The 16877-nt window shown below is 36.1% G+C and overlaps 2 long non-coding RNA genes across 2 annotated transcripts in view; one reads left to right on the plus strand and one right to left on the minus strand.

Moving 5' to 3' along the window:
- Positions 1–6968, minus strand: part of LOC108533936 (uncharacterized) — a 28736-nt gene extending 21768 nt beyond the window's left edge. The window contains exon 1 of the long non-coding RNA XR_001886854.1: positions 6684–6968. This is a non-coding gene — a long non-coding RNA (uncharacterized LOC108533936). The remainder of the gene's footprint in view (positions 1–6683) is intronic.
- The window catches only part of LOC108533948 (uncharacterized), a 28846-nt gene that overhangs the window by 7422 nt on the left and 4547 nt on the right, over positions 1–16877 (plus strand). The window contains exon 2 of the long non-coding RNA XR_001886855.1: positions 3658–3787. This is a non-coding gene — a long non-coding RNA (uncharacterized LOC108533948). The remainder of the gene's footprint in view (positions 1–3657; positions 3788–16877) is intronic.

The raw sequence follows: 16877 nt of genomic DNA on the forward strand, positions 1-16877 counted from the left end.
AAAAAAAAAAAAAAAAAAAAAAAAAAAAAAAAAAAAAAAAAAAAAAGAAGATACGAAAGAAATATGTACACCACAGCTCTGCAGTCCATTTGCTCTCATTCCTGGAGGGACACCCCAGGGAAAGCAAGAAGATAGACTGATCAAATCTCCCTGTATGTCTTCTTTTTAGAAGTGTCTGTTTATATCCTTTGCCTACTTTTTAATGAGTTTTTTTTTTTTTTTTTGCCTGAGTTGCTTAAGTTCCTTATAGATTCTGAACATTAGTCCTTTGTCAGATGCATAGTTTATAAATATTTTATCCCATTCTGTAGATTGTCTGTTTACTCTGTTGGTAGTTTCTTTTCCTGTGCAGAATCTCTTTAGTTTATTTAGGTACCAATTATCAATTTTTATTTTTGTTGCATTTGCTTTTGAGGACTTAGTCATAAATTCTTTGCCAAGGGTCAATTTCCAGAAGGGTACTTTGTAGGTTTTCTTCTAGAATTTTTATAGTTTGACGTCTTATGTTTAAGTCTTTAATCCATCCTGAATTAAATTTTGTATATGGTAATAGGTAGGGGTCCAGTTTTATTCTCCTACATATGGATAGTCAGCCATCCCAGCACCATTTATTAAATAAGGAGTCCTTTCCCTACTGCTTTTGTCAACTTTGCTGAAGATCATAGGTTGTAGATTTGTGGCCTTATTTTGGAGTTCTCTTTTCTGTTCCATTCATCTATGTGTCTGTTTTTGTACCAGTACTGTGCTGTTTTGTTTACTGTAGCCTTATGGTATAATAAAGTTGGGTGATCTGGTATCTCTGGCTTTTTTTTTTATTGTAGAATTGCTTTGGCTATTTGGGTTATTTTTTGGTTCCATATAAATTTTAGCATAGTTTTTTTCTAATTCTCTGGAAAGTATCATTAGTAGTTTGAAAGGAACAATGTTGAATCTTTAGATTATTTTGGTCAGTATGACAATTTTAACAATATTGTTTGTTTTGATCCATTAGCATGGAATTATTTTCCATTTTTTTCAGCAGTGTTTTGCATTTCTCCTTGTAGAGATTCTTCACTACCTTGGTTAGATGTATTCCTAGGTATTTTATTTTTGTGTATGGCTATGGTAAACAGGATTTTGTTCTTGATTGGACTCTCAGCTTAAACATTGGTGTATAGAAATGCTACTAATTTTTGTCCATTAATTTTGTATCCTGAAACTTTACTGAAGTTGTTTATCAGTTCTAGGAGCCTTTTGGTGAAGTATTTAGGGTTTTCTAACTATAAAATCATTTTATTGGTGAAGAGAGATAATTTGACTTTCTCATTTCCTGTTTGGATGAATTTTATTTCTTTCTCCTGCCTTATTGCTCCTGGTGGGACTCCAGTAACATGTTGAATCAGAGTTGTAAGAGTGGGCATTCTTGTCTTGTTTCAATTCTTAAGGGGAATGTTCCCAGATTTTGCCTGTTCAGTGTGATGTTGGCTGTGGGTTTGTCATAGATGGCTCTTGTTATTTTGAGGTATGTTCCTTTGATGTCTACTTTATTAAGATTTTTTATGATGAAGAAATATTGGGTTTTATCAGACACTTTCTCTGTGTCTATTGAGATGATGATATGGTTTTTGTTTATACTTCTGTTTATGCAGTGAATCACATTTATTGATTTTGTGTATGTTGAACCAACTTTGCATTCCAGGGATAAAGCCTGCTTGATCAGGGTGAATTAACTTTTTGATGTGCTATTGGATTTGGTTTGCAGCATTTTGTTCAGGATTTTTGTGTTTATGTTCAACAGGTATACTGGTCTGTAGTTTTCTATTTTTCATTGTGTCTTTGGCAGATTTTGGTATTGGGATGATGCTGGCTTTGTAGGATGAATTAGGGAGGAGTCCTTCCTCCTGGAAGAGTTTTGTAGGATTGGTACAGTCAGAATGGCTATTATTATAAAATAAAAGCAAAACAAAACAAAAGCGACCGGAGGTTGGTGAGGCTGTAGGGAAAAGGAAACACATAAAATTTTGGTGGGAATGTAAATTAAATCAGGCACTGTGGAATTCAGTTTGGAGATTTCTCAAAGAACTAAAAATGGAACTACCATCCAACCCAGCAATTCCATTACTGGGTATACACAAGGGAAAATAAATCATTCTACCAAAAATACACATGCACTTTATGTTCATTGCAGCACTATTCACAGTAGCAGAAACATGGAATCAACCTAGGTACCCATCAGTGGTGGATTGGATAAAGAAAATGTGGTACATATACACAATGGAACTCTACACAGGCATTAAAAAAGAATGAAATCATGTTCTTTACAGCAACATAGATGCATCTGAAGGTCATTATACTAAGCAAATGAATGCAGAAACAGAAAGCCAAATACCACATATTCCTATATATAAGTGGAAGCTAAACATTGTTTATACATGGACATAAGGATGAGAACAATAGACAATGGGGACAAGTAGAGTAGGGAGGAGGACAAGGATTGAAAAAGTACTTATTGTTTACTATGCTTACTACCTGGGTGACAAGATCAGTCATATCCCAATCCTCAGCATCACACAATTCACCCATGTCACGGCCCTGCAGATTTACCCCCAAATCTAAAATAAAAGCTGGAAAAAAAAATCTCCCTCTAAATGCACTAATGGTAGACCTCCAGACAGACAATTTGAAGATGTTTTTCAGCAAGTGAATCTTTCTATGGTTTTCTTTTAGCATAATGAACCTAGTTGTGTAGGATTATTTAAGTAAGCTTATAGCACACAGATTTATAGGATATAGACTTCCTGGATAATGTTCCCTAAGTTGATAGCTGTTAGAATATAAATGGAGATGCTGCATGATCTAAAGTCTCCTCTGTGTAAATGATTTGACTACAAACTTCACTTTAAGACTGAATACTCTAATCTGAGTCAGAGCATTGTGGAATGAAAGGACAGGGGAGTTGCATTAGAGATCCTGGATTTCTCCCTGCTTTACTTATGTTTTTACTTATAATATTCTAGAAATAATGAGTAATTATTGATTATGAGCAAGATTTATGGTTTGGGGAAACCCAATCTTTTGAGTTAGATCATATGTTTTAGTGGGCAGGATTGTCTTTCAGACCCACAAATCATAATACCTAACATACATTTTAGAAAAAAAAAAGGATGGGATCTAAAAACATGATGAGGGCTTGATTCAAGGATGGCTGGCTACTTATCTTTGGAATTAGGTAGGAAAAGTTTTAAGGTAGATTATGGTAGAGAAATCTCATGAGAAGGATTTGGAGAAAATAACCTTAGATCTGAGTGAAATATCTAAGTAGGGATAAAGGGAAAGAAAGAGAGAAAGAAAGAAAAATACCAAAAATGTTGCTAATAGCCCTGGTTAAATCTAGCCTTCTAAAAGATGTGCCAGATGGAAAAAAATCAGTAATACTGTTTTATTCCTGTTATTGGACATCCTTCTAATGCTCTTATGATTACCAAGAAAGATATTATATTCCCACAAAGTAACTCAATTGATTTATCAAAATCTGAAAAGGTAGGAGGAAACCAAGGCAAGACAACTATCAAAGCACAAGGATATTCTGTTAAAAATTAGGAAACTTTATATGAAAATACCAGAAGAAACCTGGAAAATTATTATTGGCACATTGTAATACTTGATACTACATTACAGAAGGAATTATGTTTGATGATGGATTTCCAAGTAGCTGAGAACTTTTGTGAGCAGACATCACCAGATAGCATGACACCTGACCTCCTACATTTGATGAAGGTAGAAGACTGGTTAGCCTACCTTGAAAAAGGTAACTAACCTACATCCTCCCCAATCCACATTTTTTTTTTTTTGTTTTATTTATTTATTTTTTTTAAGGGGTACATAGTAGATGTATATATTTATGGGGTACATGTGATGTTTTGATACAAGCATGCTATATGAAATAAGCACATCATGAAGAATGGGGTATCCATCCCCTCAAGCAAATTCTCCATTGAGTTGCAAACAACACAATTACACTCTTTATTTTAAAATGTACGGTTACTTCATTCTTGATTATAGTTACCCAGTTCTGCTACCAAATGGTAGGTCTTATTCTTTCTATTTTTTATACCCGTTAACCTTCCCCACCTCCTCCACACCCTCTTCCCAATTATCCCTCCCAGCCTCTGGTAACCTTCCCTCTACTCTCTATATCCATGAGTTCAATTGTTTTGATTTTTTTGATCCCTCAAACAAGTGAGAACGTGTGATGTTTGTCTTTTGTGTCTGGTTTATTTCACTTAACATTCTTGATTTTTATTTTTTGGGGTATTCATTGTATGTTTTTTGGTTTGAGGTTACCATGTGGCTTATAAATACTATCTTCTAATCCATTTTTTTAACCTGATAACAACTTAACACTATTTGCATAAACAAATATAAGAACAAGCAAAAAGAAAACTAATAAAAACTCACCTTAGCTTCATCCTCCAGCTTTCTAACTTTTGCTGTTTTATTTATATCTTATTGTACTATGTCTTGAAAATTTGCAGTTATTATTTTGATTGGTTCATCATTTAATCTTTTTACTTAGGATAAGACTAGCTTATGCAACACAATTGCAGTGTTATACTATTCCTTTTTGTCTGTGAACTTACTCTTAGCAGAAAGTTTTATTATCATTAGGTGAATATTTATTGCTCATTAATGTCCTTTTCTTTCTGATTGAAGTACTCCCCTTAGCATTTCTTGTAAGACAGGTCTGGTGCTGATGAAAAACCCCAGCTTTTGTTTTCCTGGGAAAATTTTTATTTCTCCTTTATGCTTGAAGGATATTTTCAGCAGATACACTATTCTAGGGTAAAAGGTTTTTGGTTTGTTTTCTTCATTAGGCACTTTAAATATGTCATGTCACTCTCTCCTGGCCTGTAAGGTTTCTACTGAAAAGTCTGCTTCCCGACATGTTGGAGTGCCATTTGTATGTTATTTATTTCTTTTCTCTTGCTGCTTTTAGGATCCTCTCTTTATATGTGATCTTTGGGAATTTGATTATTAAATGCCTTGAGGTAGTTGGGTTAAATCTACTTAGTGTTCTATAAACTTCTTTTACTTGGATGTTGATGTCTTTCTCTAGGTTTGGGACATTCTCTGTTATTTTTTATCCCTTTGAATAAACTTTCTACACCTACCTCTTTCTCAGCCTCCCCTTTAAGGCCAATAACTCTCAGATTTCCCCTTTTGAGTCTGTTTTTTAGGTCCTATAGGCATATTTTATTGTTTTTTATTTTTCTTCTTTTGTCTCTTCTGATTGTGTATTTTCAAATGGCCTGTCTTCAGGCTTACTAACTTTTTCTTTTGCTTGATCAAATTCTGCTACTAAAGGACTCTAATGTATTCTTCAGCATGTCAATTGCATTTTTTTTTTTTTTTTTTGCTCCAGAATTTCATTTCTCCTTTACTCCTTTTAATTATTTTAATCTCTTTGTTAAATTTATCTGATAGAATTCTGAATTCCTTCTCTGTGTTGTCTTGAATTTCTTTGAGTTTCCTTAACACAGCTATTTTGAATTATCTGTCTGAAAGGTCATATATCTCTAGTTCTCCAGGATTGTTCCTTGGTACTCTATTTACTTCATTTGGTAAGGTCATATTTTCCTGGATGGTGTTGATGCTAGCAGATGTTTTTGGCATCTGCGCATTAAAGGGTTAGGTATTTATTGTAGTCTTCACAGTCTTAGCTTATTTGTAGCTGTCTTTCTTGAAAAGGCTTTCCAGATATGTGAAAAGGCTTGGGTGTTGCTATCTGAGCTGTTTCTGTGTTAGGGGGCATCCCAAGCCCAGTAACACTGGTTCATGCAAGCTTGTAGAAGTACTACTTTGATGGTCCTGGACAAGATCAGGGAGAATTCTCTGGATTACTAGGCAGAGGCTCTTGTACTCTTCTCTGACTTTCTCCCAAACATGCAGAGTCTCTGTATCTCTCTATTCTGAAGCACCTGGAGCTGGGGGTGGAGTGACACAAGCACCTCTCTGGTCACCACCACTATAACTACACTGGGTCAGACCTGAAGCCTGCAGAGCACTGGATCTCACCCAACGCCTGCTACAACCATTTCTGGCTACTGCCTATACTCACTCAAGGTCCCACAGTTCTACAACCAGCAGGTGGCAAAGCCAGCCAGGTCTGTGACTTTTCCTTCAGAGTGGCAAGATCCCCAGGCACTAGGTGGATCCAGAAATACCCTCAGGGAGTCAGGGACTAGAATACAAATCCTTAGAGGTCTACCTGGTGTCCTATTGTACTGCAGCTGAGCTGGCCCTCAAACCACAAGATTTCACTCTAGTTGGTTTCCATAAAATTCTGTTGTGGGCCAACATCTCTTTTGAGCTTGAGGGAGTGGATACCCCATTATTCCCTCCTCTTTCCAAAGGCAGAGGAGCCTCGCCCCATAGCCGCCACCATGAGGAGTACTGCCAGACCACCACTGATGATTCCTTAAGGCCCTAGGTATCTTATGTCAGTTTTTGGTGAATCCTGCCTGGCCTGGGACTCACCCTTCAGGGCAGTGTGCTCCCATCTGACCCAGGGCAGATCCCAAAATGCCATCCAAGAGTCACATCCTGGAATTGGGGGCCCCAAGATCCTGTCTGGTACTCTATTTCCCTGTGACAGTGGAACCCAGCAAGTCTCAGAAGATCACCCAAGGCCCTTGATATTGTACCTGTTTATCGCTGCTGGTTTTTCATGGCCCAAGGGCTTTTCAGTTATTAGGCGATGAATGATGGCAGGACTGGGTGTTTCCTTCAAGGCAGAGGGGTTCCCCTCTGGTTCAGGGCATGTCTAGAAATATCATCTGGGAGCCAGGAACTGGAATGGGGTCCTCATGACTCTGACCTAGGTGCCCTATCTTGCTGTGGCTAACGTGGTATCCAACATGCAAGACAACGTCTTCCCCGCTCTTCCCTATCCTCTTTTTAGGCAGAAGGAAGGGTTCTCTTTTGGAGCCACAAGCTGTGAAGCCTGGAGTTACAGGAGGGGTGACACCATCACTTTTTTGACTCGTGACATCACAGTAGGTCACATGCCCTCTCAGTCCACTGTCTCTGGGCCTAATTCAGTCCTAGGACTCACCTAAGTGTTGCAGTCCTTATGGCCTAGACTGCCTTTTAAATTCACTTGGAGACCTAAAGTACTTTGTCCCTTGGTGGTGAGGTTTTCTGGCACTAAAACTTGGACCACTGGGATTGGAGATTCCCCTCTGGCTAGGGCTGGTTTAAATGCCCCCTCTTTGGGCAGGTGTCAGCTGAGTTTAGTCTGATTTTCCTTACTGCTCTAATGGGACAACACTGAGTTCAATGCCTCACAATTGCTGTGTTCTCCCTCGCCCAGCACCCAGAGATGCTCTACACACCAACGCACTGCTGCCGGAGTAGGGAAGGGGTGGTCTCAGCAATTCACAACTGTTTTTCTATCTTTCCAATGCCTCTTTCAGTGATATAAAGTTAAAACCAGGTACTATGAGTGTTCACCTGATTTTCAGTTGTTATGAGGATGTTTTTTTCTCGGTGTAAATAGTTGTTAAATTGCTGTCCTTGCCAGAGGCATAATCCATGGAGCTTTACATTCTATCATCTTGCTCCACCTCTCCTCCCCAATTCAAAATTGAATACATCTTCTGAAGTTTGAATTGAATTCAAACCACATTCAATTCAAACCACAAAAATTGAATCAATAAGCTTATAATTTTCAACAAGGAAACAAGAAAAATGAATAAAATGGTTAAAAAAGAAAGTATAATAGAAAAAATTAAATTCTACCATGTCTACCACATACAATACAAGCTGTAAGAGTTCACAAAATGAAGTTTATTTTTTCTGGGATTCTCTGGAAAGCTTTCATATATAACTGGGTTTTGAGGTGAAGGGTGATTTATTAGTTCATTTTTAGGCTGCTGAGAAAGACATACCTGAGACTGGGCTATTTACAAAAGAGGTTTAATGGACTCACAGTTCCACATGACTGGGGAGGCCTCACAATCATGGTGGAAGGTGAAAGGCATGTCTCACATGGTAGCAGACAAGAGAAGCGAATGAGAGTCAAGCAAAAGGGGTTTCCCCTTATAAAACTGTCAGATTTCGTGAGACTTATTTACTACCACGAGAACAGTATGGGGGAAACTGCCCCCATGATTCAGTTATATCTCCCACTGGGTCCCTTCCATAACACGAGGAATTATGGGAACTACAATTCAAGATGAGATTTGGATGGGGACACAGCCAAACCATATCAGGTGTGATTAGATGGAGAGAAAGGGAAAGGATGCTTTGAAAAACAAAGGATTAGCATGAATCCATAAAACATGTACTCGCTTTATACCCAATTTAAACTGAAATAAATTGTTATTTTTTTGACTAATATATGTGGACTACAATTGATTGACTCAGAGCTTAAAGGAAAGCAAAGCAAAGGGACACTGGGTTAGGGGCTGAACCAGAAATCTAATAGAACTATAATGGGTTAATGAAGGAGGGAAACCTATTGTGCTTAGAATCAATGTGGCACAACTAAAAGGCAGACCTGTTTCTTCATTATCTAACTTGGAAACAGAGATGACTAAAAGGCCATTATGTGTCTCATGATTGTAATTTTTTTTTTTTTTTTTTTTACACACTGTTAGATTCTGTTTCCTAATATTTTGTCTAAAATTTTTTGCATCTGTGTTCATGAGAGAACTCATGATAATTTTTCTCTTAATGTCACTGTCAGATTTCGGTAAGAATTTTTTGGCCTCACAAAATGATTTGAAAAAAATGTTTATCTGTCCCATTTTATGAGATAGTTTGTGTATGATTACTGCTGTTTCTTCTTTAAATATTTGGTGGAAATAACAGACCATTCTTATTTTTCTATTGAAGAACCCAGGCCATCCGATCGGCTCACTTTCCAGAAAATCTGTTCCGTCTATGCTGACTATTTACTTAAGATGTAGTTCAAATTGTTATTTTGTTTTCTGCATATTCTACAAATTGGCAACTGAATACAGAAATCTGACTTCAGCTACTTGTTTCTTTTGGCAAGATTATAAATGGGGTCTCCTTCTTTCATCAGGATGCATATACTGTCCCTTTTATCTCCTTCTTAATATTAGCAACCATTGATTCTCAATGCCTAGATTCACTGGAGATTGTAAATGAGTGATAGTCTAATTCTGTCATTATGTTTTGTTTGTTAGCTAAAATAATGGGATACTCCCCTCAGTAGTTCAATTCACATAGGAAAATGAGATAAATGTTTGAGTCTGTCAAGTTATTTACCAGTTTTTCAAGATAATGACTTGTTTTTCTCAAGATGTGACCAATTAGTTTGATAGTGTTCTTTTAACAATATATGCTTTTTTTTGTTACGTAAATTTTAAGTATAGATACTGATATATTGTTTAACTCACACTTTTATTCATGATACCTTTTGTTACATCAAACTTTTAAAAAGTATATACCAATTATGCTATATTTCTCTAATGTCTTTTGGATTATTATCATTATTAAAAAGAACGTGTATATTAGCTTTAGCCATCTATAATTTATTTCTTACATAGTATGAGATGAGTGTCCAAGTTTATTTTTTCCCTGATACATAGATTATTATACTAGCACATTTTATTAAATAACTTATCTTTGCCTCCTGGTGTTAAAGTGCCACCTTTGTCATATATTAAATCCCCATATTTATTTCTAGATGCCCTATGGGGTTCCATTGATTTACTTTTGTCTTTTTATGCCAATATGGTGTTTTTTAGCTCAGTGGTTTTATGGTATGTTATTAAATTTTGAAAGACGAGTCCTTTAATTATTTTTCTTTTACATAATATTTTTTGCTGCTCCTGATGGCAGAACTTTATTGTATTTTTTCCCAGTGTCAACACATTTTTAAAAAAATGAAGTTTTCTGCATATTCCACTGACAATCCCTATTGTGATTCTCATTGAAATTTTGGCAATTTATATATTACCTGGGAGAGCATGATAATTTTATGATATATATTACCTATCATCGAAGCACCTGTGATCAGCTCTCTACCTAGCTATCTATTGAAACAACTATTTATTTTGAAATACAATTAAAATGGAAACTGCAACTAGAATGTAAATGAGGAGAAAAAGTACAGCAGGATATATTCTCTTTCTCCCCTTTTACTGTGGGACATACAAGGAAAGAAGCAGCACGGTGACCCAGTCAAACTACCAGATAAACACTAATGATAGAACTAGCAATGATGTTAATGGTTTTTGCTAATAAGAGAGTTTTTATCTATAGACTTTGAACAGAATGAATAGAATCTGTTTAGGATTACTTATGACAAATGAGACTAGAAATTATGTAGTTATGGTGCATGGCTCCCTGGAAAATGTCACGTAAGCTACATTACTATAAGAATATAAAGACGGGAGTGTTGCATGACCAAAATTGCCCCCTTTGTGTCAGTAATTTGCTACATGCGTTACTTAGAGGAGGTCTCATACATTAATCTGGGTCGGAGTGAGTCTTGATCCAGCTGGAGTGTCCTGGGAAGATTTGGGATTTCCTAGATTTTTTTGCCCCCTTTTTTACTTGTGCCTTGTGATCACTTGCATCTTTGAGATATTAAGAAAGTTTGATACTAAGATCTGGTATTCATATGGGTCTATCTGGCAATGAGATCCTTGTTATCTCAACGATAAAATATTTGAAAAAGCTCCAATAATTCATCATCCTTTTATCTGTGAGCTCTTCACACTTTGTACATTTTAAATGCAGTGTTCATCATATTCCATTAGCGTCAGTTTTTTTTTTTTTTTACAGATTTATACAGAAAATGTATTTATTTGTAAATCTCTAACTCTTTAGCACAGTACCAGATTCATTGTAAGAAATTGTAGTGAACATTGGATCTTTTTGGATCCTTCTTACCTTTTCTGTGTGTCTTTCCCCCAGTTTCAATGTGAGTTTTTTCGAATGACTTGCACCTTCAACTCAGTTTTGGGAAACTCCCTTTGGGTGTTCTAACCATGCTTTATCCAGGGAGCTGAAGTTATCAGCATTTCACATCCCTTCATCCTGTGGTTCATAACCAATAACTCACAAGTGGAGAGTAAAAGTCTCTACTGAGGTTCTGAAGTATAATTTACACTCTCCACCTCCCTGCAGGATCAGGTTGAAGCTGAGTCTTCATCTGAAATTTAATCCCCACATACTTAGTTTCCCAGCAGAGATAGGGAAAAATCCCCTATTTCCATTACTGGTTTCTTCTGAGAGGACTTCCTTTAGTAAGTCATATGCACATGAATCTCCATCTCAGGGTCTACTTCCAGGAAATCTGACCTAAGAGAATATCCAATTAAATTTTGAGAAATGGCTGAACGAATGTGTAAAAGATTCAATCCTTAAAGCCTTAAATTAATTGTGATTATTCATATACAGACACAGATGACTGGTCTGATTAAGAATATTTTTCATTTGTGATTACAAAATAGAAAGCCAAATGATTAGAAGATAAATTGACAACTGATTGGAAAGAAAATCATAAAATAATATTTTTATATTAAATAGGTTTAAAGAGCCATGTTTGTATAATGGAAAGAGTACGAACTCTGAAGTCAAATACATCCTATGTCTGAAATGGATGAAGTCTTCATATGTCCTAACATATTAAAAAATTAATTGTTTTTCCTAGTCATCTATATATCTATCCAGCCATCTATCTGTTTATCTATAACTATCCGTTTATGGGCAGAGACCACATCATGTAAAAAATAGACATGTGAAAGAGCTCTAAACTGTTCAGAGAAAATTTGCAACTTTGGGGGCTAGACTAATCTGGCACTTGGCAAGAAACAAGAGATGACGCTTTGGGAAGTAAGTCATTGATAGACTGAGAGTCATCTTGCACAGTGAAAGCATGCAGACTTTGGGCTTCATCATGGAGATGCTGGGGAATTACCATTAATTATTAAGCAGGAAAATAGTCTGATTGAATATGTGTGTTTAAAAGGGATTTGTAGAATACATTTGGAAGAAAATCAGATGGAAAATCAGATTTAATATGCCTTTGATAACCTCACATTAAAGGCTTTTTATGTCATAAAACCAATAGATATTTTTTACTTTGGGAAGGTGTGATAAATCTATATTGTTAAAATATTTTCTTCTAGAAAAGCTACCAGTAAATATTTGGGAATTTTAGATAAAAACATATATATGTGAATATACACATATACACACACATACGAGAAAGAGGGGGGACTCTCCATAATTTTGAATCAACTGGGTTCAATGTAATTTTTTATTAAAACTTGATTTGTCCTGTTACAAGTTTTCTGCTAAGCACATTTTAAAACAAAATTCTCCTTTAGTATGTTAGTGTAAATTTGTACCTTTTCATTTCAACAAATTCTATAGAATACTAGATTTTATTTCTTGTACTACTATTTTGAAAGCTTTAACATTTAATAATTTTGGTTTGCTATATAACAACAGTATCAATGAGAAAATATATACATCATCACAAAATCTGTCAAAATTTGTAAATACATTTCACACTTTAAAAGTAAATTCACTACTTTCTTTCTCAAACCTGTCACAAAAACATTTAAAATTAGTGTACAGAAGAAAAATTTGGCTTATATTGTTCATTTACTTATTCAACAAATATATTTTGAATGCTAATTTTTTGTGGCATGACTGCAGAACTGCCATGATAATTATGTTAACAAAAGATTAAAAACTAACACTCCACATAGGAGAGAATGAGTCCACTGCATTGTATCTTCTGTTTAGAAAGAATAATCAATTAGGTCTAGGAAGAGTCTGTCATGCCAGGGTCCCTCAAAGATTCTAGTTATTTAGCAATTTTAGCTGGTTAGGAAAGTTGTAATAAAACATAGAATTCAGTTTGGATATCTTTTTTTTTTTTTTGAGACGGAGTCTCGCTCTGTCGCCCAGGCTGGAGTGCAGTGGCCGGATCTCAGCTCACTGCAAGCTCCGCCTCCCGGGTTTACGCCATTCTCCTGCCTCAGCCTCCAGAGTAGCTGGGACTACAGGCGCCCGCCACCTCGCCCGGCTAGTTTTTTAGTATTTTTTAGTAGAGACAGGGTTTCACCGTGTTAGCCAGGATGGTCTCGATCTCTTGAACTCGTGATCCACCCGTCTCGGCCTCCCAAAGTCCTGGAATTACAGGCTTGAGCCACCGCGCCCGGCCTCAGTTTGGATATCTCTTAGGAAACAGCTGCTGTAAGTGGGGAATTTACTTAAAAGGTGAAGGTGAAAGCCACGAAGTTCCAAGAGGGAGACTTCTGAGAACGGTAAGTGTAAATGCCCAAAGGCAGGGACATGGACATTTATTCTTTCAAAATGTCCACTTTGTCTTTAAACATAGGTTTGTAACAGCAAGCTTTGTGTGAAAGCTCTCTGTTTCAATTTGACTCAACAAATGTCTGTTGAGCAGCGTCATGCCTAAGAGTACTTCCTAGCAGCAGTTAGAAACCTCAGTATAAAAGAGGCTGAGTGTGTAGGGTCAAATGTAGCAGCTAAGGTTGTATAAAGTGAGGCCAGAAGGATGAGGCCTCATTTTAGCCAGGGAACAGCCATATGTATTCTATGTGAGAATGATTAGTCTGTGACTGTACATCTTGTCACAAAGAAGGCACACAAAACCAGGTGACAGTATCATCAAATGAAACATTTTTAGCTTCCTCATGTCTTCTCCATTCTCAACGTGCCTGTTTCCCTGCACCTGATCCTGGAGTAGTCACCAAAATAGCCAGCAGGTTAAGGAGATGAAAGGAAAAATTAAGAGGCTGATGATGCTTCCCTTGCTGACTGTAGGTTCCTCTGACTTGAATGCACTTGGGGTGAGAGGGGAGTGGTTTAATTTAAAAGTGATTTAAAATTATATTTGACTAAATTAAAATTGTAATGCCCAGAAATATAGGTTATTTATTAACTGCAAATGGCCGGAAAGACTGTGGGACCTCCTAGAGACACTCTCAGGGAAAAGAGAAGAAGGAGTTTACACACACTGAATCTGGAGCCCACTGGGAAAACAAAAGTTTTTGTTTTCACCTTACTGAGCCAGTTCATTTATTAAACTTATTTCATTTTTCTTTAATTGTCACTACTTGGTAGAGACCATGGTAATTACCTGTATATCAAGATACGTTGCAAACTCCAACTGAGAAAAGATTTACTGATGATGGCTGTGCAATGACAGCATGTGTAATTTTACTTAATCAAACTATCTTCGAAAAGCACCAAAGGAAACAAAATACTGTGATTAAATGTAACCATGCTTTTTTTCCTGAACATATCTGAAGGACAAGAGAAAGAAAGGAGGCTGGGGGGGGAAGCAAAACTGCTATATATGAGAATAATGAAATGAGAAGACAGAATGGAATAATAAGAAATTGTACCAATCTCTCGCACCCTCACCTTTTAGGGAAATTCCCACTTACAGCAGCTCTTTCCTAAGAGATATCCAAACTGAATTCTATGTTTTATTACAACTTTACAAACCAGCTAAAGTTGCTAAATAACTAGAATCTTCGAGGGACCCTGGCATAGACCCTTAATGGACCTAATTAATGACTCTTCCTATATTTCTTAGCTGATTATAGAAAACCATTCAAATATGATACCAACTTATACAAATTTCTCCCTCTTCCTGCCACAAAAAAAAAAAAAACAAAAAAAAAAATTCCTCCCTTTTGCTTGCCGTCCTGCATCCAGTCATTATTTAGCATGGAACGGCTGTTCCTTCAACTTGCATATATGCCTCTACAACTTCTGCCTTCAACACCTGGGCTCAATGTCTCCTCAGTGAAAATCCTTCGCTGCTTCAGGCTGATTTGAATGTTCTGTACTCAGCCTCCTCTCTGAGTTATTATTCTCTGTCTAGTTCATTATAGATGCATTTCCCCTACTGCACTACCGCTAATTTTTGACATGCTTGTCTTTTCCTCTGAAGCCCTGAGTTCTTTGAATATAGTTCTGTGTCTTATTTATTTACCTTCAGAATCTGGCTTGGTTCCTCACACATATTAGGTGATCAGAAGTGCTTAGTTAGTTAACGATGTTCACTAGGTAGCTCACTAATGACAGGATAAAGAAGAAATCATACTTGTGGTATAGGCTGTTGTAAAGTATCAACCTTCATTTATTTATTAATTTTTTTCAAGGACTCTCCACAATAGAGACAATGGCATCAAACCTTTCTCCTCCCAGCACTGAAGACTTTTTCTAGGCAGCCCAACCTAGAAGTGGAGCAGTGGCTTAGTAAAGGCGTAACACACAACTCCCACAATTGAGTAAGGGTCTATCCCCATTAAAAGGGCATCTAAAAAGCTAAAGATGCAGAAATAACAGTGCTGATGAAATGGCCTCCAAGTGCATAACTGAAGACTAACTGCACTGCAAGTTACTCTTCAACCATGGGAGCGGGAACTTCCTAGGCAAAGTCTTACTTTATAATCAAGAAAACCCTTAGTACTTGAAAAAATCCGTTTAGCGGAATGCTATCATTTCCTTTTTTCATTCTTCTCTTACCTAATTTGCAGAATCTATCTTTGTCACTGCTTCATTCTACTGTAAAATTAAAACTATTTTTTCCTGAGGATACAGGTGTTTTAACTCAAGAGATTTGTGTTGGTAAACTACACCAGCTTGGATGTCTTTGTTGAGTTGAGTCTTAAGGGAGTCCCTGCTTGGACAGATCACCAGGCTGTACTGAACATCACTCTTAATTACACTTTCCTCTACAGCTTATAATTCCCCCACTTAATTACGTAGTTTGAAGAGATTGTGAAGATTTTTTATAGTTTATTTTTATTTTATCATTTTATCAGGTTTTGAAAATTATGATACGCTCACAAATTACTTTAAAACACATAGAAAGGTCAGTAATTTGGAAAGAGATCAATATAATCCTAGACCAGTGAAAATTATTCTGTTGATGAAAACATCTTGTTTTCTATTCTAATTGAACAAACCTCAGTATTTGGAGAATTTTGTTTAAGTTAAATTATTTATGTTACAATTTTAATGTACTTTTTTTTCTTTTTCTATCCTCAAAGTCTACATAAAGTATGGACAGATTATTAACCCTATCAGTGGGTCACAACCAACTATTCCAATGTCTCTAAGCCTTGATTTATAAACTAAAAGCCTGCCTTCTTCATGATATTTTGCAAATAATGTATGTAAATATGCTCTTAATACAAGAAAATGCTGTAGGAAAGTAAATTATGCTTAGTAACATCATCTTACTGAACTAATTGAAATGAGTTGTTTTCTTAAAACAGTACAGAGAGTCTATACTTGGTGCTCTCTAAACTTCCTTTACATTTTAATATTCTATGACTCTGTTACTACATTTCAACAAAAAGTGACACTGATTATGCACAACACTGGTAAACATCTGAGACTGAATAATTCATCCAAAGTCACATAATTTAGCAGTGACAAAGCTTCAGTGACAAAGTGAAATAATAGTTTCACCATAATATATTTTGCTCTACCCTTGACCTCACAACGCTGAGATATTTTCTTTCAAATTTCTGTTATTTGAACCATTTTACCCTTTTTTCTTTTTTCTATTTGCTCTGGACCATGGTGAACAATGACACAATTCTTTTTTTGCATTGAAGTCAGTGTTTACATACATGAATCTCACATTTAAAACCAAATTTTATGCCCAAATCAACTGCATTTATTTGAAATAACGTAATACTTGATCAAAGTTATAGATAATGAATATTAGCAAATTTAATTACTACTAATCATTTGATGACATGTTCAATCTTTGAGTTAAAGATCCATTTCCTAAAGTTGATTTTACCTTGTTTTACTTAGTGCTGAATGATTTCGTATTTTCTAATTCTAAAGGC

This window comes from Rhinopithecus bieti, unplaced genomic scaffold (assembly GCF_001698545.2).
Source record: "Rhinopithecus bieti isolate Rb0 unplaced genomic scaffold, ASM169854v2 scaffold_905, whole genome shotgun sequence".
Lineage (NCBI taxonomy): Eukaryota > Metazoa > Chordata > Mammalia > Primates > Cercopithecidae > Rhinopithecus > Rhinopithecus bieti.